The sequence below is a fragment of the Gorilla gorilla genome, chromosome 5, assembly GCF_029281585.2.
Source record: "Gorilla gorilla gorilla isolate KB3781 chromosome 5, NHGRI_mGorGor1-v2.1_pri, whole genome shotgun sequence".
In the NCBI taxonomy this organism is placed as follows: domain Eukaryota; kingdom Metazoa; phylum Chordata; class Mammalia; order Primates; family Hominidae; genus Gorilla; species Gorilla gorilla.
In genome coordinates, this window is record NC_073229.2 from 36,107,466 (window position 1) to 36,128,245 (window position 20,780).

The window sequence follows — 20,780 nt, forward strand, 5'->3', positions numbered from 1 at the left end:
TTTGAAGGTTAAATATCTCAGGGATGTTTGTTAATGACATGCAAAGAGTATCTGTCTCTCCCTTCCTCTCTTTTGCCTGTATATTTAAATAACCCAAATATGAAAATTCTAACTTTCCTTTTCTGGGTTTGCAACGTGTTCTTTCAGATAATGCCACATAATGTTAATTCAAGTGAAATAAATTCACAAGTCAGTTATTAAAGTAATGGAAATTTGTGAGTTTGCTCCCTTGTGTACAATATTTGTTTCTGATTTATTTTAGAAGTGATTTCTGTCAGCCGTGAATTAAGGAATAGTGAAAACACAGTTGTTGCTTGTTTTTATAACCTAGATAATTTCACCTGAAAAGAGACGGTATGTTGGGCATGGCCTATTTACCTTTCAGATTAAATACAGGATGTGCTAAGCAAAAAGAAAATAAAGTCCAGCCATATTCTTGCCTTTTTTCCATTACGTTCTATTGGCTCTAGGTAGTTAGAACTCCTTTTACTATTCATTTCTTGGAGCCAAATGGATTTTCCAATGTTTAAAAAGTGAGAGGAAATATAAAACATTTTAGACCAAGCCCTTCTTTCCCTTGGGGCCTGTCGGGTGACCTTTAAGAAAAGCCCACAGTTGGTTTGGGAGACCGTCTTAGTCCATTTTGTGTTGCTATAACAGAATACAGAGGCTAGGTAATTTGTAAAGAAAAGAGGTTTATTTAGCTCACAGTTTTGCAGGTGGAAAGTTAGAGAAGCACGGTGCTGGCATCTACTTGGCTTCTGGTGAAGGTCTCATGCTAGGTCAAAACACAGCAGAGAAGGTTAAAGGGAAAGTGGACATGTGAAAAGAGACAAAACCCAAGGGGCATCCTGGCTTTATAAAAACTCACTCTGGCAGGAACTATTAAGAATTCATTCCCGCAAGAACTAATTCATTCTCGCCACAGCAAGAACTCAGCCACTACCTAGAGAGTGGCACCAAGCCATTCCCCAACTAGGTCCCACCTCCCAACACTACTACACTGGGGAAGAAATTTCAATGTGAATTTTGGTGGGGATAAACAAACCATATCCAAACCATAGCAGAGACATTTACAGTTTGGGAGGATTTGCAATGTGTGTGTGCACACACAGTTTGGTAACTTTCAAATGAAGCATGAATCTGTGGTGGATCTTTCCTGGGTTCTAACTGTTATCTGCATTAGGAGAAAGTAATGCCACTTTCCTATTTCTACCTCTGTTTGTCCCTTGCAATATAGCATAGTGTGTTAGAATGCAGATATGGAGATAAGAAGACCCAGGCTCAAGTTCAGGCTTTGTCATTTGATGGTGTATGATTTGGGGCAAGTTGTTTGCCTTCTCTAGACTTTAGTTTCTTTGCCTGTAAGACGGAGGGAGGGAGGGGTTGACAATACCTACCTCTATTTCCTAAGATCCATCAGTGTGCTGAGCTATTACGTTCTTCAAAAAGATTTCAGAGAAAGGAAAGCCTATCATGATTTGACTGGCTTCCTCACTAGCCTTTTATAAAAAGGTGGTTATATAGATAATTACAACCTCACTGCTATTCTGAGATACTCAGAGATTAGCAGTTAGGATAGAGAGAAATGTCTCTTTTGGATTTGTTCAAAGTGTGGCTTTGAAATATTTAAACTAAATATCTAGAATTAGGACTTAACAGGGAAAAAAAAGTGCCAATACAACTTTGACAGTAAATAGATGAGCACATTTATGGTGGATATAAAAGATTCAGATGAAAGGGTGTTTCAAAGTACCACATATTTAAGAACTTGCTTACTTCCAAGAACATAATAATATAATTACTTGTTGGCTTGATATGTTAGTCTAGTATCATTTTAAGTACCTTTTATTGAGAATTCTCTGGAACCACAAGAAATAATGAGGGATCTTACTCAAGGCCAATGCCACAGAACGATTCTCTGTCCCCTCTTCTGGTCATGAGACCTGCCAACCTTTCCCAAAGCTTTCAAATTCTCCAGCTCCAGATTCCCACGTCTTCTACTACTATTAAATGGGCCGAACTAAATTCTGCCAGTTCAAAGCACTGTATTATTCTGTTGGTTTCTGGTACCCAAATATGCTTGCTTGCAAAGTTAGTTTTTTTCTTTATTATTATTATTATTGTTATTATTATTTTTGAGATGGAGTCTTGCTCTGTTGCCCAGGCTGGAGTGCAGTGGCACGATCTCGGCTCACTGTAACTTCCGCCTCCTGGGTTCAAGTGGTTCTCCTGCCTCAGCCTCCGGAGTAGCTGGGATTACAGGCATGTGCCACCAGGCCTGCCTAATTTTTTTTGTATTTTTAGTTGAGTTGGGGTTTCACTATGTAGGTCAGGCTGGTCTTGAACTCCTTACCTCGTGATCCACCTGCCTCGGCCTCCCAAAGTGCTGGTATTATAGGCGTGAGCCACCGTGCCCAGCCGCAAGGTTAGTTTTATGCTTTCCCTTAACTTTGCTTGGGGTGGTTAGCAGTAAATCAGTGAATTTATCTTTGTTTGTGAAATAACTTCAACATACTCACTGCTTATACCCATTAAGAGATTTAATGACAATACTGTGGTGGCTTTTGTATTTATTGGTCAAGTCACAGGTTTACAATGCCGATTTTATTGGCACTATATTTTTCCACTGACAATGGAGCCACTGCAGGGTCAGATGGCATCTGTGGAAAAAGAGCAAACAGTAACAGCATGAGAAATGGATTAGAGATGACTCAAGGAGGAGCTGGCTTCCTGGACCTATGATCTCATCCATGCCTAATGCTTACCACTTACTTATTCAAGGAAAGTAGTAAAATGTGGCAAGAGAGGAAAGAACAGCAGAAGAAAACCATACTATTAAGGCCCTAATGTCTTTGTCATAGCATCATAGTCCTAGAATTGTAAGTGACCTTAGATCTTCTAGTTCCCCCACCCTCCTAATGAAAGAAGTAATTTTCTGGGATGCCAGTATGGTTTGGCATTTAAGAGAATGGGTCTCAAGTTTGGTAGCTTAGGCTTTATTTATTCAACAAATATTTGCTGTGTCTTGCATAGTTCTGATGGTTTGAATATAGTGGTGAACAATCAGATTAAGCCCTGGTTTTCAAATAACTCAACTTTTCGTATGAGACATAGATGCTAACAAGTAAATACAGAAGTCAGGTGATGGTTTGTGCAATGGAAAAATAGGGTGAGGGGGGTCGGGAGTGCTGTGGGGAAGAGGGACTTCTACTTTGTTAGATGATCAGGGAAGTCTCAGTGATAAGGTGTTATTTGAGCAGAGACCTGAAGGAAATGGGGAACAAGCCATACAGATATCTGGGAGAAGAGGGTTGTAGGCAGAGGGAAGCAGTATGAAGGTCTTAAGTTGGGAGTGTGCTTGGTGTATCCTGTTACAGCAAAGGAGACTGGTGTGGCTGGAAAAGTGTGTGTGTGTGTGTGTGTGTGTGTGTGTGTGTGTGTGTGTGTGTAGGGGGAGTAGTAGGAGATGAAGGCTAAGTCCCATGATCTTCTCTCTGCAAGCTGGAGACCCAGGAGAACCAGTGGTGTATTTCCAGTCCAAGTCTGAAGGCTTGAGAACTAAGAGAGCCAATGGTATAAGTCCCAGTCCGAGGGCAGGAGAAAACTGATGTCCCAGCTCAGGCAGTCAGGCAGGGAGACGAATTCTTTCCTCCTTTTATTCTTTTTAGGCCCTTAATGGATTGGATGATGCCTGCTCGCAATGGGGAGGGTAAACTGCTTTACTCAGTTTACCGATGCAAGTGCTGATTGTATTAGTCTGTTTTTCACACTGCTATAAAGAATACCTGAGATCTATAAAGGAAGGAGGTTTAATTGACTCACAGTTCTGCATGGATGGGGAGGCCTCAGGAAACTTACAATCATGGTGGAAGGAGAAGCAGCCACATCTTACATAGTAGCAGGCAAGAAAGAGAGCACCACACTTATCAAACAACCAGATCTCGTGAGAATTCACTATCATGGGAACAGCATGGGGGATACTGCCCCTATAATCTAGTCACCTCCCACCAGGTCCCTCCCTCAACATCTGGGGGTTATAATTCAAGATGAGATTTGGGTGGGGACACAGAGCCAAGCTATATCACTGATCTTATCCAGAAACACTCACAAACACATGCCCAGAAATGAGGCATATGGGAGGCATCCTGTGGCCAAGATGACACACAAAATTAACCTTTATGCATAGAGAATAAACTACAGGGGCCAGGGTGAAAGCAAGAAGACTACTTAGAAGGCAAACGTAATAATCCAGGCCAGAGATGATAGTGGCCTGGACCAGCAGATGGTAGGTGTTAATGTCTTTGGGCAGTCTATTGGGTCATTTTCTTTCATGTAATATAGGGATAATAAGAAATCATCTCACAAGATTATATAGAAGATTACAGTAGATAATCTAGATAAATTACTTAGTACAGTGCCAGAATACAGCTAGCATATATATAGCTCTACTCTTTTTAGTGTGGTCATCTAGCTTTTGACTGATAATTTCCAGGATTGGGACTTACCATAGTACTGACTATTCAATTATTGGAAATTTCTAAATTGAAACCATCTTTGCTTTACATTCATTTGAAACTGGTTTCTATGTAAATTCTAACTATTAGCGTTACTTCTACTCTCTAAAATAAAATTGATTAGAATCTAATTTTACTATTCCTGGTTGAAATCTAATTCTACTCACTAGCTGCATATTATTTGAATGAAGGTTATCTTTTTTTTAGAGGGCGGACGTCAGATTACTCATGAAAAATTCTCCTATAGTGTTCAGTCCAATGTAGGAAATAGTGAGCTATCTAGTAGTGAGATAAGTAGGCCTGCTACTAGTTCCAATTCTGTCAATAACTCTATGACTCGAATCAAGTTATTTCTCTAGAATTTCCTCATTTGTAAAAATGGTGGCTTGGTTTGGAATTTTTCTTTTTCTTTCTTTTTCTTTTTTTTTTTCCAGAAAGAATCTCATTTTGTTGCCCAGGCTGGAGTACAGTGGTGCGATCTCAGCTCACTGTGACCTTTGCCTCCTGGGTTCAAGTGATTCTCCTGCCTTAGCCTCCTGAGTAGCTGGGATTATAGGTGCCTGCCACCATGCCCAGCTAATTTTTGTACTTTTAATAGAGATGGGGTTTCACCATGTTGGCCAGCCTGGTCTGGAACTCCTGACCTCAAGTGATCCTCCCGCCTTGGCCTCCCAAAGTGCTGGGATTACAGATGTGAGCCACTGCACCCAGCCTGAGATTTTTCTAAAACCATGATTTCTTTTTCTTCATCATTTTCTCTTCTTTAAGCTGAGAATCCTCAATTACTTTAACCAGCCAAATTGTTTTCCTATGGGAGGTTTCAGTTTGGTAAGGAAGATATATCATTCATCTTACTAGTTACTATTTTAATATGCATTTATCTTCTACATTTAGGTCCTGTAATCAAATTAGCATGATCTTATTCCATTTTGGATGGAAACATGACTGTAGTGGAAACTGTGGCATTCACTCGGATCCCTCTTCAGGGCAATGTTTCTATCCTCCATTTCCCAGGGACTGGCTTATGGAACAATGACTGATTGCTACAGGGATATAAAGGTCTTTCCCTTTCAGCTTAATGAGGTGCCGCTGCGAAGGGCCCTTCCTACCTTGAGAGTACCCTGTTGGAATGTAGGGCCAGATCAGACCCTGGCTGCAGCTGCATGGCGGGTCAGGATCTCCCTCTGCCCACTTCTATTCTCCTTACTTCCTTATAGGCATGACTTTGGTGAGAGTATACCCCATACTCTTCTAAATGGAATTCTCCATCCCTGAATCAATTTCTAGGGAACACAGTTAAAGACACAAATCCGTGAATTATTATTTTTCTTCTGGTAATGCCTCCACCTATATAGTCCAGAAAAGTGGTTTATTTTTTCTCTGCAAAATGAGCATCTCATGACTTTTACAGGGTCTGCCTTTCATCCCATTGCCTCTAAGTTAACTAATAAAGTGTGATATATTCCTTAAGTGTGTTATATTCCTGCTTTATTAGTATATTTACACAATTCTATAGAAACTGGAAAATTTGGCTAGGTGTGGTGTCTCATGCACTTTGGGAGGCTGAGGCGGGTGGATCACTTGGGGCCAGGAATTCGAGACCAGCCTAGCCACCATGGTGAGACCCTGTCTTTACTGAAAATACAAAAATTTGCCAGGCACAGTGGCGCACACCTGTAATCCCAGCTATTTGGGAGGCTGAGGCATGAGAACTGCTTGAACCCGGGAAGTGGAGGTTGCAGTGAGCTGAGATCTTGCCACTGCACTCCAGCCTGGGCACCTGAGTGAGACTGTCTCAAAAAAAAAAAAAAAAAAAAAGATCCTGGAAAACTCTTCTTTTTCTGGGTAGATCTCTTTGAACATACTTTAACATATCTTACCTTCTTGCCATAGGTATATTAAGAAATAGTAACTTATGCCCTCCCCCACCCTCTTGGGTTGACAGAATTCTTTTGGGACAAACTTCACTTGCATAACTTTTTTTTTTTTTTTTTTTTTACTTTTTGAGATGGAGTTTTGCTCTTGTCCCCCAGGCTGGAGTGCAATGGCACGATCTTGACTCATTGCAACCTCCGCCTCCTGGGTTCACGCAGTTCTCCTGCCTCAGCCTCCTGAGTAGCTGGGATTACAGGCAGGTGCCATCATGCTGGCTAATTTTTGTATTTTTAGTAGAGATGGGGTTTCACCTTGTTGGCCAAGCTGGTCTCGATGTCCTGACCTCAAGTGACCTGCCCGCCTTGTCTTCCCAAACTGTTAGGATTACAGGCGTGAGCCACTGTGCCCCGGCCTACATAACATTTTTTACTTCGATCATAGGCGTAACAAGGACTTTAGGCTTGGTATTGGGGTAAGGGGTGATGTTATAATGTGGAACAGAATTTTATTTCTTTTTACAAAGAAAGTTATGAAAAGATAGTTTGGTGATCTGTGCTTGTATGTTGTGTAGACTTTTCCCCCCTTAAGCATGCCTTTGCCAAAGTTTAATTCTTCAAACCACATATCAGAATGTAATAGGCTGGCCAAACATGCAAATCATGACCAGAGAGCAGGCAAAAGTTAGTTTCTGATGAGAGAACTTTTCCATTGTTGCCACTAAGTCACCAAAGTTTATGTATTTCTTCTTTTGAAGTTGCACCCTTATTCCAATATTCTCTAAGTCTATTCCCACCTTTGTCCAGACTCTACTGATCCATTTGGTACTAGTGTGTGCCAGGCATGGTGTTAATTGTGGAGCAAGTGGCAGTCATCAGACACAACCAGCCCTGCTGTTATGTGGGCAGTAGACCCTCTGATAAAGGAAGTACAATGTGTTATAAAGCATACAGAAACCCACCTAAAATAGACTCAGGGAGGTAGGAGGTTTCCTAAGGGCTGAGACTGAAAGATAATAGGGATTGCTTGATGGCATTGTTGATGGGGCTGTGGGTGAGAACAGTGCTCCAGGGAAAAGAGGCCAGCCACATGTGAGAACACAGAATCAGGGAAGAGTGACCTGCTGAGGAACCAAACCGGAAGATGTTCCTGGGACACATTGTTGGAAGTGTGGGTGTGCTCAGGCAGGAGGCCGGAGAGGCAAGCAGAGACTAGATGGAGGGCCTGGTATGCTGTGTTAAAAAAACATTATGGAGCCACTGGAAGGCTTTGTTTGGGAATGAGATAGGGAGGATGGCGTCGGTACAGGATAGAGAATGGACTGAAAGTGGGCAAGGCTGGAGCAGGAGGAGGGAAGCATGGCAGGCTGAAGCAGAGCTCGGAGAACAATGTCCTTATCAACTTAGGATACATGTGTATGGCAGACTGCAGTTTTGATGCCTGGAGTATTTAAATTATTTTTGTGCCCCAATTTCTCTTTTTTCCTATCCATTTGGGATACTGTCAGCTTTCTTTTCTTTTTTTTTCTTCTTTTCTTTTCTTTTTTTTTTGAGACGGAGTCTCATTCTGTTGCCAGGCTGGAGTGCAGTGGCGTGATCTCTGCTCACTGCAACCTCCGCCTCCCGGGTTCAAGCAATTCTCCTGCCTCAGCCTCCTGAGTAGCTGGGACTACAGGCATGTGCCACCACTCCCAGGGAATTTTTGTATTTTTAGTAGAGACGGGACTTCACCATGTTAGCCAGGATGGTCTCGATCTCCTGATCTTGTGATCTGCCTGCCTCGGCCTCCCAAAGTGCTGGGATTACAGGCATAAGCCACCGTGCCCAGTGAAAGCACATTTTTAAAAATCATGGCTAGTACTCGTAGAAGAAATAGGACCCTGAAAGTACAAAATAATCATGTTTCAGGGCTCTCTTGGTTTATTAAATTGAAGATAATTTTTAATTATAAATGTAACACATGCTAATTTAAAAATAAACCAAAAAACCTCAAAAAGCATGTGCATGATTCACCTATATATATATATATATATATTTTTTTTTTTTTTTTTTTTTTTTTTTGAGACGGAGTTGTGCCCTGTCGCTCAGGGTGGAGTGCAGTGGTGTGATCTCGGCTCATTGCAATCTCTGTCTCCTGGGTTCAAGTGATTCTTCTGCCTCAGCCTCCCAAGTAGCTGGGATTACAAGCATGCGCCACCGCACCCAACTAATTTTTGTATTTTTAGTACAGAGGGGGTTGGCCAGGCTGGTCTCGAGCTCCTGACCTCAGGTGATCTGTCCACCTCAGCCTCCCAAAGTGCTGGGATTACAGGCGTGAGCCACCACGCCCAGCCCACCTGTACTTTCTTCTAGACTCTTTCCCTGTGTACTTACGCACATCACTTAATAGAGAAATGGGATCTTTAACTACAGATACTTTTAACTTGAGTTTTACAAACATAGTACATTGTGGACAAGTTTCTGTGCAAAAATATACAGACCAACCTTCCTTTTTAAGTATTGTATAGTGTTCTATGATATGGTTGTATGAAAATTTATTTAACTGGGCCCCTCCTAAATAATGGATTTTAAGGTTGTTTCTAGTTTTTGCTATTATGAATACATTTTTTTTACTTATATAAATGTGAAAATACCTGTCCTTAGGATAACTTTTTAGAAATAGAATTGCCTAACCAAAATAGATGTACATTTTAAATCAGTATGTGTTACCAAATTACTGTTCCAAACTGTTGCACCAGCTTGGCAACTCCACCAACAGAGTAGGAACAGAGGCCTCTCTTTTGACACTCTGGGTATTTTCCAACTTTTCACCTTCTGTAATCTGGTATGTGAAAAGAACATATCTCATGGTTTAATCCATACTTCCTCTTTTTAGGAGGAAGCAAATTGTTCTAAGAGAAGCTCATCTCATGAATCTGTCTTTAAAAAACATACAGTATGCTCAGTGCCAGTATAGTTTCAACTGATTTTATACTTTGGTATTAATAGTAATCAAGCTAGAAAAAAATGGGCCATATCTAGAAAAGTATATTACACATAGAAGACATGAATGAATGAAAAAATGGTGGTGTTCAGACTGAGGGAGATGCCTTATCACACAAAAAAATTCATGTCCAGTGACAAAATGTTACTAAGTAGGTAAAGGAGGTTTAAAAAATTTAGGCAAGTTGAAAAAGGGTGGTGAGTTAACTAGAAAATTCAGTTTTTTAAAATCCCATTTTCTGTATATTTCGGTTCATTAAAGATTGGTTATATAAGGCTTATCTATGTGGATTCCAGATATGCAGTGTACCCCTTGGAATCAGGTGAGACACAGTGCCTCATTTCCATGGAAATACATGGCTCTGTGTTAACTGAAAGCCTCCATGGTTTTGAATCGTTTCCCACCCACAGTAAGGAGGTCTTTTTGGTTTGACTCTTCTGGAAAATATGTGTGAGGTATTTACTACATGAATGTAGGGTATTTTTTCAATCTGCTTAAACCTCATTTTATTCATCTGTTTAAAAAAATTACGGAAGGAAAAGCAAGGGCATTTGAGTACCTTTCATATAATATGTAATATGCAAGGGTACTATTTTTTCCCCCATTTACTCTTCCAGTTTACAGATAAACCAATTCAGAGTTAAATAACTTGCCCAGGATCTGTAATGTTAATCCCTACATCATAGTGTCATTTGGAAGAAATAAAAACAAGCTCTGTGAAAATATATAATGTATGGCCTAGCGCATAGTATGTGGTTCCTAAATTTTTTTTGTTAGCATGAAAATGGATGAAGGCCCATATTAGGCTTTTGTGATCTTAACCTGAAATGTCTAAAGCTTGACAATAGCCTATAAAATGCAAAATTGACAACTGGCTACTGATTTTATATCCGTAAAAGTTTAGTCAGTACAAAACAAATGTAAAGAACTACTGGTTTAAAAAATCCAAGGAGTTTTTCAGAGAACAGAAAGTATGTAATCAGAATATAGTGGTGGCCATGGCCTCATATTAGAGATTGAGCATGAACATGAGTGTTCTGTGAACTTTCCACTGTGTGATTTCGGGTAAGTTATTTGAGGAAACCAAGGCCGAGACATTCAGAGGTCTGATTTACACAACTGGAAGTTCCCAGTGCATTTAGCATATTTTCAGATGTTGAAACTGAAGTCAAGGTTCAAGGCCAGGCCTTCTGCCTCAATGACTGATGTTCTCCCACCCTCCAGGCGCATTGTGTCTGTGGAAGTTACTGGTGTTCTTAAGAGGACCTCAGTCTGACGGTTGTTTCCAAGTGATTCTTCTGTGTTGAGGGTGTTTAATGCATGGGTTACTGCAGAGCACAGAGACCTTTTCTGCAAATAGAAAAAAAAATTATAGCTTAACATCTGCTTTCCCTAGGTAATGTGTTAATTAAAGATTGTTTTAATATGGAATGATGTCTAGCATTTGAAAAACTTTATCTTACGGTTTATGGTATTGATAACCTTCAGAAAAGGAAGACTGGTTCAAATTATGTCAATTAATATGAAAAAAGCCCACTCAATATGAAGCCCCTTGACTTCTAAAAACTTGCTTTTTAGAAAATGTTAAAAAAAATTCCAGGTTTTGCAGGATAAATCCTCGGGGGAATATTGTGAGGTGAGGAATACTCGTGGTCTTGATGCAATGTAACTTATAATTAGAAAGATGCTGATTTTGCTGTGGAGTCATTGAATATCATTATTTCAAAATAATTTTGAATAAAATGAGATTTCTAATAACCAACCTAGTCATTGTCCAACTTTTTCTACTTTTTCAGAGTTCAGTTCTCTTAAATCTAAGAGATTCTCTTTTGTAATGTAGCTCAAGAGGAAGTTTAAGGGTTAGGTCTACTCTTAACTGATGTCCCTTGTTCCTATCATTCCATGTATAGAAATAATATCTTCTTGAGGAGACTGTTAAGCGTCACTCTTTCCCAACTTTTGGGTCATTAATATGAGCTATTTTGCATGCTGGCTTTGTAGGTTATATCCTGTAGGAAAAAAATGTTGGTGATGAGTTAGCTTTATTCTGTCACTTATACAGTGTTAATATTCTTTTAAAATTTCAAAAATTCAGATAGTTATTAATATTGCTACCACTAGTTTTATTAAAAAATGTTTTAATTTGTATAGATATGTAGTAGGTATATATATGATTAGTTTTAATTAAGATATTATTTCATTATAATTTATTCAAACTGGTTTAAATGCTGAGACAGATTTTATTTAAAATATAGGATTTCTGCTTTTAAGCAGTATTAAAATCTGAGATTTGATGAATGGTATAAATTTTATCTTTTGCTTTTAGTTTTAAAATATTGTACAACATCCTGTTTCTATTCTTGAAGGTGAAAAAGAACAAAAACTTTTAAAAAGATGGAAAAAATTATACAACAGTTTGTTATGAAACAAGATAAAGATTTTTACAACAAATACCTGTAGAGTTATCCCTTGGTATCTTCAGGATATTGGTTCCAAGCCACTTCCCACTCCCCACCCCAAAGATACCCAAATTCATGAATGCTCAAGTCCCTTATATAGAATGGTGTAGTATTTGCATGTAACCTATGTACATCCTCCCATATACTTTAAATCATCTCTAGGTAACTTATAATATCTAATACAATGTAAATCTATATAAATGGGTTTTCTACTGTATTTTTGGTGTATTTCTTATTGTGATTTTAAAAATATATTTTCTATCCATGGTTGGTTGAATCCATGGACGTGAAATCTGAGGACGGGGGGCTGACCGTATACCAACTATCTCTTAGATTGTGCCTAAGTCCTTTTGTGTTGATATAACAAAATACGTGAGACTAGGTAATTTATCAACAACAGAAATCCACTACTCATAGTTCTGAAGGCTGGAAAGTCCAATATCTACGTGCTGGCAGGATTGGTGTCCCGTGATGGCGGCTCTCTGCTTCCAAGATGGCGTCTTACTGTTGCTTCCTCTGGAGGGGAGAAATTCTGTGTCCTCACATGACAGAAGAGATGGAAGGGCAAGAGAGCACTCCCTTTAATCTTGAGCCCTTTCATAAGGGTGCCAATTCCATTCATGAGAGTGGGGTCTTCGTGACTTAATCACCTCCCATGGGGGTTCAGTTTTAACGTAAATTTTGAAGGGGACACCATCATTCAAATCATAGCGGATTCTAACATTAACTTTTTGCTTGCTTTATCACATATCTCTCCGTCTGTTTAGTCTGCTGTCCTTTGCATGGTGTAGTTTAATATTCATTCTGCATTCTCTAGTGGAATGTGAGTACTCAATGTGTTTGCTTAGATTGGGTTGAATGGTTATATTTTATTCAGGTGACTAGCATAGCCATACCTCATGGTTGAAGGGGTTTCTTGAACCTTTACTAACTTGGGTTTTGTTTTTTTTTCTGTGTTGCTGAGACCTTAAGTGCACTTTTAGAGATTCAGAAGCGCTAACAGTTCAAGCAGAGACTCTAACAGTAGGAGGAAGAATGAAATGACAAATGAATTCAGTGGAATCTGGCTATGCTGAATCCGTGGTATGCTTATTCTCACTGCCTGTGCTGGGTCTGTGTGCTAAGGCTTTGGTGTCAGCTGAGGGCTTACAGTTCTGAAGGCTAATGTTTCTTTGGAGAAAGTAGAAGGATGTAAACTTGGCAAGCCTTCTTGTTTTCTTTCTCCTGGAATGGTCAGTTGCTTTTCTGAGCATACTGTGTCATAAGATAGCACCTGGGCCAGAGGGATCTCTTTGGGATTAGTATAAAAAGTGGGGCCTCCTTCTGTTAAGAAAGGCAGCACAAGTGGGACAAAAGGAAACTCCTCTGAAAGGTTAATGGATGAGTGATTGAATTACTCAAATTGGAAGCAGATTTTTCCAACGCTAGTGCCAGTTCACTGCTCTGATTGGAATGTTCTTCCATTTTAGCAAATTTGTTTGGCTTTCTTGTGAAGCCTGGACCAGGCTGCAGCATTTCCAATGGGTTTCTCTTCAGAGCTATTTCTGTCATAGAGTTTCTTAATTTAGATATTTCATGATCATTTGAGATAAAGATAGACGTGTTTGATCACTCTTGGTTGGTGGGAACTGGAGGTACTTTTGATTGGAGTCCAGATTTAATCTCCCATATTGAATGACTGTCCTCAAACTTACAAGGTGGATCTTAGTAATCTTTTCCAGAAAATGTAACGGCACTATTTTGGGCTAAAGTATTTAAAGGCTCTCAATCAGGGTTTTAAATTTTGCATATATAATTTCCCCCTTAAGCTTCCTTTGCTGTTTCTTTTGGAACTAGCTGAATGCTTGTATTCTCTATGAAGAGGTTGGGTAGAAAAGAGTGATGAGGTGCATAAAAGTATCTTCCCTGATTAGAATGGAGGGCATGGGTGGTACTGAACTAGTGGTGCTTAGACTTGGTTGCAAATGGGAATCACTTCAAGAGTTTAAAAATATTGATAACAGTTCAGCAAGGTGGCAGAATATAAGATCAATGTACAGAATCAATTGTATTTCCATATACTAGTAAGAAATAATATAAATTGCAGTAATAAGAAAATAATTCCATTTACAATATCATTAAAAGGAATAAAATATTTAGGGATAAATTTACCAAAGTAGAAAATTCTCTGAAAACTGCAAAATACTCTAGAAAGAAATTTTAAAAGACTAAATAAAAGATATCCCATCTTCATGGATTGGAAGACTTGTTAAGGTGGCAGTACTCCCCAAATGGATTTACAGATTCAACACACCTCTCGTAAAAATTCCGACTAAATTCTAGGCTTATCCCAAAATTCCTATGGAAGTTTGAGCAACCTAGAATGGTGAAACAATCTGGAAAAGGAACAGAGTTGGAGAGCTCTATTCCTCATTTCAAAACTGATTACAGAGCGACAGTAATCAAAACATTGGGATACTGTCATGAGGATGGACAGATAGATCAATGGAATAGAATTGGGAGACCATAAATAAATAAATAAATCTTATTTTTTGTCATTTGATTTTCAACAAGGGTGCCAAGACAATTCAAAGGGGAAAGAAATGTTTTTCAGCAAATGGTGCTGGACAACTGGATATCTGTTTGCAAAAGAATTAAGATGTCTGTGATCTTCCTCATACCACAGACAAACATTAACAAAAATGGACCATACACCTATAACAGCTAAAACTATAGAACTCTTAGAAGAAGAAAACATAGGAAAATAGAAAAATTTTCATGATCTTGGGTTAGGCAAGACATTCTTAGATGTGACACCAAAAGCATAAGCAACAAAAGAAAAAGCAGATAAATTGGACTTCATCAAAATTAAAGACCTTTTTGCTTCAATGGACATCATCAAGAAAGTTAAAAGATAACTCACAGAATGGGAGGAAATATTTGCAAGTCATATCTCATAAGGGATACAGCTAGAATATATAAAGAATTCTTACAACTCAGTAATAAAAACACAACTCAGTTACAAATAGATGAAAGTATAGATAGTTCTGAATAGGGACTTCTTCAGAGATGATGTACAAATTACCAATAAACATGTGAAAAGATGCTCAAAATCACTAGCCAACAGGGCAATGCAAATCGAAACCACAGTGATATTCGACTTCACATTAAGATGGCTATAATAAAAAAGACAGAAAATAACAAGTTTTGATGAGAATTTAAAGAAGTTGAAACTCTCATACACTGCTGGTGGGAATGGAAAATGATGCAATTGCTTTGGAAAATCATCTAGCAGTTCCTCAAAAGGCAAAGATAGAGTTACCATATACCATACCTACTCCTAGGTAAATATCCAAGAGAAACGAAAATGTATGTCCACATGAAAACTTGCTCATAGCAGCATAATTCATAATACCACTCAACAGGAAACAACCCAAATGTCCATCAACTGATGAAAGTATAAACAAAATGTGGTATATTCACACAATGGCATACTATTCAGCAATAAAATAAATGAAGTACCAATACATGCTACAACATGTATGAATCTTGAAAACATTATGCTAAGTGAAGCCATTGACAAAGGACCATACATTGTATCATTCCATTTATATGAAATGTAGAGAGTAGGAAGATCTATACATACAGAAAGTCAAATGGTGGTTCCCTAGGGCTGTGCATGGAGGATCTGGGGGAGAAATGGGGAGCATGTACTAATGGGCACAGAGTTTCTTTTGGGATTATGAAATGTTCTAAAATCAAATTTGGTGATAGTTATACACTGTGAATATGCTAAAAATACTGAATTGTACACTTCAGATGGGTGCATTGTATGGGTACGTGAATTATATCTCAGTTATAGATATCTGAATTATATCTCAATAAAACATATGACATAATATAAAATATATAATGTTTACATATCATATATAATAATGCTATATATATAATATACACTGACACCTGGATCCTTCTCTTAGAGAGTCTGAATTAATTGGTCTGTGGTATGGCCTGGGCATTGGACTTCTGGAAACCTTCCCAGATAATTCTATTAAAAAGCTGATGTGGAGAATCTTTGACATGGGTCTTGGTACTTACAAGTGTGGTTTGTGTGCCAGTGGCACCAACGAGACCTGGGAACTTACAAGGAGGGCAAAACCTCAGACCCCACCCAAGATCCACTGAATCAGAATCTGCATTTTTGATGGGATCCTCAAATAACCTGGATGGACATTCAAGTTTGAGAAACATTGTCAGTAAGGTAGTTGAATAGTAAGGCAGGCGAATGTTATCTCTGAAGTTCCTTATCCTCTGTCCATCCACCCCTCCTCCTCCTGCCTATGGCTTTTTATTAAGGATACCCTTCCCAGTAGTGTCCCATATCTTCCAGTGTTTCTTGTCCATAAAAACATACCAGGCTTAGATCATTTTCTTCGGGGGCACTGCTCTCTGCTAGGGAACCACTGGCCTTTTGGGATATATTCTCCTGAGAGCAAATAGGCAGTGGACTAGCACAACTGGTTCTATATAGCAAATGAGGAGACCCAGGAAGAAAGTGTAGAAAGAAGAGAGTTTAGGTCCTTTCCTGAAATTCCAGCATTTAAAAGTTGAGTTGAGGAAATTGCAGAAGATTGAGAAAGAGTGACTAGAGAGGAAGAATGAAAACCAGAAGAGTATGGAATCCGGAAGACAAGGGGAAAAAGGGTTTCAGGAAGGTGGGAGTGGTTAGCTGTGTGTGATACTGCTGTTGAGAGGTTGGGAAGGAAGAAATGTGTACTGGATTCAGTGACCTAGAGCCACTTCAGTTGAGTGGCAGGGAGGAGTTGGGATGGGATTGGTGAAGGAGTGAGGGAAGACAACTCTTTCAAACATTTGATTGTGAAGAGCTGAGGAGTGAAGAAGGCAGTATACAGCCAGGAAGAGGAGTGAGAGAGGGCTGTTCTATGCTGTTTTATTATGACTTTTCTTTGATTTCTTTGACTAGGATATTTTGAACATGTTCAAGTATAGACAGGACAAAATTCAAGACATAGGAAAGAAAACAGGTAATGAATAGGTAAATTTCCTGAAAGGCAGGAGGAGATGGGAACCAGAAAAGCAGAGTTGGCTCCTATGTGTCAAGAAAAGAAGAACAGAGGATGGATGTGTGTTTGGGTGGGTTCATATGTTTGTTATCAGAGGTGAAGGAGCTTGGCCACAAAGTTGAGCACAGACTGAGTATCCCCTGTCTCCTTATCTGAAATGCTTGGGACCAGTAGTGTTTCGGGTTTCTGATTTTTTTTTTGATTTTAGAATATTTGCATTATACTTACTAGTCTACCATCTCTAATCTGAAAATCTAAAGTCTAAAATCCTCCAATAAGCATTTCCTTTGAGCACCATATTGGTGCTTAAAAAGTTTTGGATTTTGGAGCATTTCAGATTTTGGATTTTCAGATTAGGGATACTCAACCAGTAAGTGCTGGATTCAGGCTTCCAGCTCTCAGAGAAGCCTGAGTGTCTACTATGTGCCAGGTCCTGTGATTGATTAGGTGCTTGTAGGGGACATGAAGAGGAGCAGATATAATCTAGATCTAGAAGGAGCTTCTAGGCTATAGAGGAGGCAGGCAAGTTGATAGTCATTTGCAATGCAGCATGCTGGGCGTGCTACATTGCTCATGTGTACAATAAACATCTGGTGTTACCTACGGTCATCATAGAAAGGTTGGCAAGTAGAGGAGGAAAAGCCAAGTCTTCTGGAGAATTTGGGGAGCGGGGGAGGTTGCATCATTTATAAAATTCCTTCTGGATAGTCTGATATTCTAGTATGTCCCCAAGTGAGAAGGCAATACCACCAGCCTCACTGCTATTGAGAATCAGTCCATTCTCCCTCCTTTTGATGATTTTATGTGGCTTCCTTTTGAAGGGGAAAAGAATTGGAACTTAATATCAAACTATTTTAAAATTTCCTTTATTAGAGTCTTACAAAAACTTATACAAACATGATACTAAGTAGTATATAAGCATATTTAGGCATATATCTCTTAAAGAATAAGAACACCACAATAATTATACAAACTTAATATTGATTAAAATTACAGACCAATAAGGCCAGGCATAGTGGCTCATGCCTGAGATCTTAGCACTATGGGAGGCTGAGGCAGACAGATCACTTGAGCTCAGGAGTTCAAGATCAGCCTGAGCAACATGGCGAAACTCTGTCTCTACCAAAAATACAAAATAGCCTGGCATGGTGGTGCGCACCTGTGGTCCCAGCTACTCAGAGGCTGAGGTGAGAAGATTGCTTGACCCGAGGAGGCAGAGGTTGCAGTGAGCTGAGATCGCACCACTTCACTCCAGCCTGGGTGACAGAGTGAGAAACCATCTCAAAAAAAAAAATTATATATTATACACACACACACACACACACACACACACACACACATATATAAAATAAAATTACAGACCAATAAAATGTAAGTTAACATTAATGTGATGAGTGATGTTTAACTTTGGGTAAATTGCTTTTTCCAGTTAGGCTCTGAGTTTTATGTGTTCCAATGACTAAGTGGTAATTCAGTGATCTTGTCACCTTTCTCTGTTGGAATCACTAAAAATTTTGACGTGTTCAGCATTCACTGGGCCCAGATTCTTCTCTTCTTTTTTTCATTTGCCTGTGACAATGGTAGCACCCCTATGTGGCAAAGCAGGGTGGCACCACAGACCAAGGGTTAGCACGGACACTGGGTGGAAATAGGAAATTTCCTGAGGTGGTTCCAGGCATGCTTTTATTAAGAGCATTGAATAAACATAAAATGGGGAAAATCTTGCCATGAAGAACTCTTGGGTTCCCAAGAATACACCCTTGCACACAGTTTGAAAAATACAGTGCGAGCTGGGCCTTAGGGTGCTATGAGGGCAGACGGACTGGGTGTGCTGCCACACTAGGGGATGAGGCAGGGAAGGCTTCTGGAATAAAAAGGGATGAGGGACGAGAACTGTCAAGCCAAGGTCTCTTTTAAACTGTGCTTATTTATGGCTTGCTGTTTGATTTGGTGCTTTTTCCTTTAGTCATTTGGTGCCAGGTTTTCCTATCAGTCCTTTCATGTCCTATATGGTTGGCCAACACCTACAAGGGGGAGGTTGGTCACCTAAGTAATCTCATATTGGTGAAAAAGCCAAGGTATCTGAAAGGGGTTTTGTAAGAAAAATTTTAGGATCAGACTATACCAGGAAACAGCTTCCTGCCTAGCTATAGGTTGTTAATTTGTCTGAATATTTTCGAACCAGGATGCTTTTGGTGTGTTGGATAGGCTTTTGAGTAGGGAGAGATACTATCTTGAATTGTGCTAATAATTTAACTCAACAGCATCTAACAAAGGCAGTCTTATTCCTGGATCATGTGTACAGATCATAGTCTGAAGTGGAATAAACAGAATGTTGTTCTCAGTGTGAGATGTTATTTAGAACACACTGGAAACATTGTGATGTCATTGTGCACTGAGGCAGGGAAATGTTAGTCTACATTTTATGGAATATGTACTTCAATGTTTGCATTGTACCTGGAGTGATAAAAAGCAAAACAGGTACTCAAGACCTGTCTGGGCTTTGGCCTTTGGGCACATTCCCCCTCATCACCTTCCTTCCCACTTGGCTGAGCTATGGATGAGAAAACCTAGGTCAATAGTTCACCAACTCACCTTCAAGCCAGGTGGGCTGACAGTCCTCCTCTGACCACAGGACCCCAGCGCCTGCATCCAGAAGCATCTAAGATCCTGGAAGTCAACTTAAATTTTCAATGAATGGGCCAGTTGCGGTGGCTCACACCTGTAATCCCAGCACTTTGGGAAGCTGAGGCGACAGGATTCTTTGAGCCCAGGAGTTTGAGACCAGCCTGCTTGGGCAACATAGACCCAATTTCAATCAATCAATCAATAGTCGAGTGTAGTGGCAGGCATCTGTAGCCTCAGCTACTCAGGAGCTGAGGTGGGAGGATCACTGAGCCCAGGAGTTTGAGGTTTGCAATAAGCCATAATTGTGCCACTGCACCCTGGGCAACAGAGCAAGACCCAGTCTCAAAAAAAAAAAAAAATCAACTAATGGCACTCATTACCTCCTTCCTCTCAACAGTACCTATTCTCTTACCTATTCACCTCACCCTCATGAAGCTTTTCTAAGGTTCCTATTTGTCTGTGGACTTTCATTTCTGCATGCCTGCCTATTCAGAAACATCTATTCCATTCTCCAATTATACTTTACGTTTGCATACCTCTTTTCACTTTTCAAAGTGAATGGGGGACTCTCCATTTTCCCTGAGAGCAGCTTAGACAGGTGATATTGTCCCATTTTATAAATGAGAGCACTGTAGCTAGAGAAGTTAATGACTGGCTCAAGATGTAGAGGAGACTTTTTAGAGCTTGTGCTTCAACCTACATGGCTGGAATCCAGTTTCATTGGCTATTGATTATAATGCTTTATTTTTTCTTAGAAAAAAAAACTTTAGGTAGGGCATAATTTAGTGATAGAGAATGAGGATCTATATAGTACATTTTTAAAAATATACATATATTCCCTGCCCACTCCTGTGATTTGTTCTTGGGTAGGTACATAGTAGCTTTGTCTTAACACTGTGACCCTTTTTGCCACGTCCATCATAATAGGTGAGAACACCTTATATGAAGAATGCCTGTGACTTTGGTACATCAGAATCTGATACCCTTGAAAGGGGTCTAGGAGACACCTGTTTCTGAGTAGATTCCATTGCATACAATTCATAGACTCTCAGAGTTGGAAGAGACAATATGAGTCGTCTGGTTCACCAGGTGTTTGGTTACATTTTTGGTTAGATCCCATATGAATCCTTAAAGGTTGTGGAGTGAGTTTGACGAACAATCCTTATTATTTTGCATGACCCTTCATGGCCTAAAAATAATTCTGTGTTTTACCAAACTAAGTAAAATGTTGACTATACAAAAGAAAAAGGTTTTTTTCC

The 20,780-nt window shown here is 39.5% G+C and overlaps 1 protein-coding gene across 3 annotated transcripts in view; it reads left to right on the forward strand.

Annotated features, from left to right (window-relative positions):
- The window catches only part of RNF144B (ring finger protein 144B), a 195,387-nt gene that overhangs the window by 129,552 nt on the left and 45,055 nt on the right, over positions 1 to 20,780 (forward strand). The window lies entirely within an intron of this gene.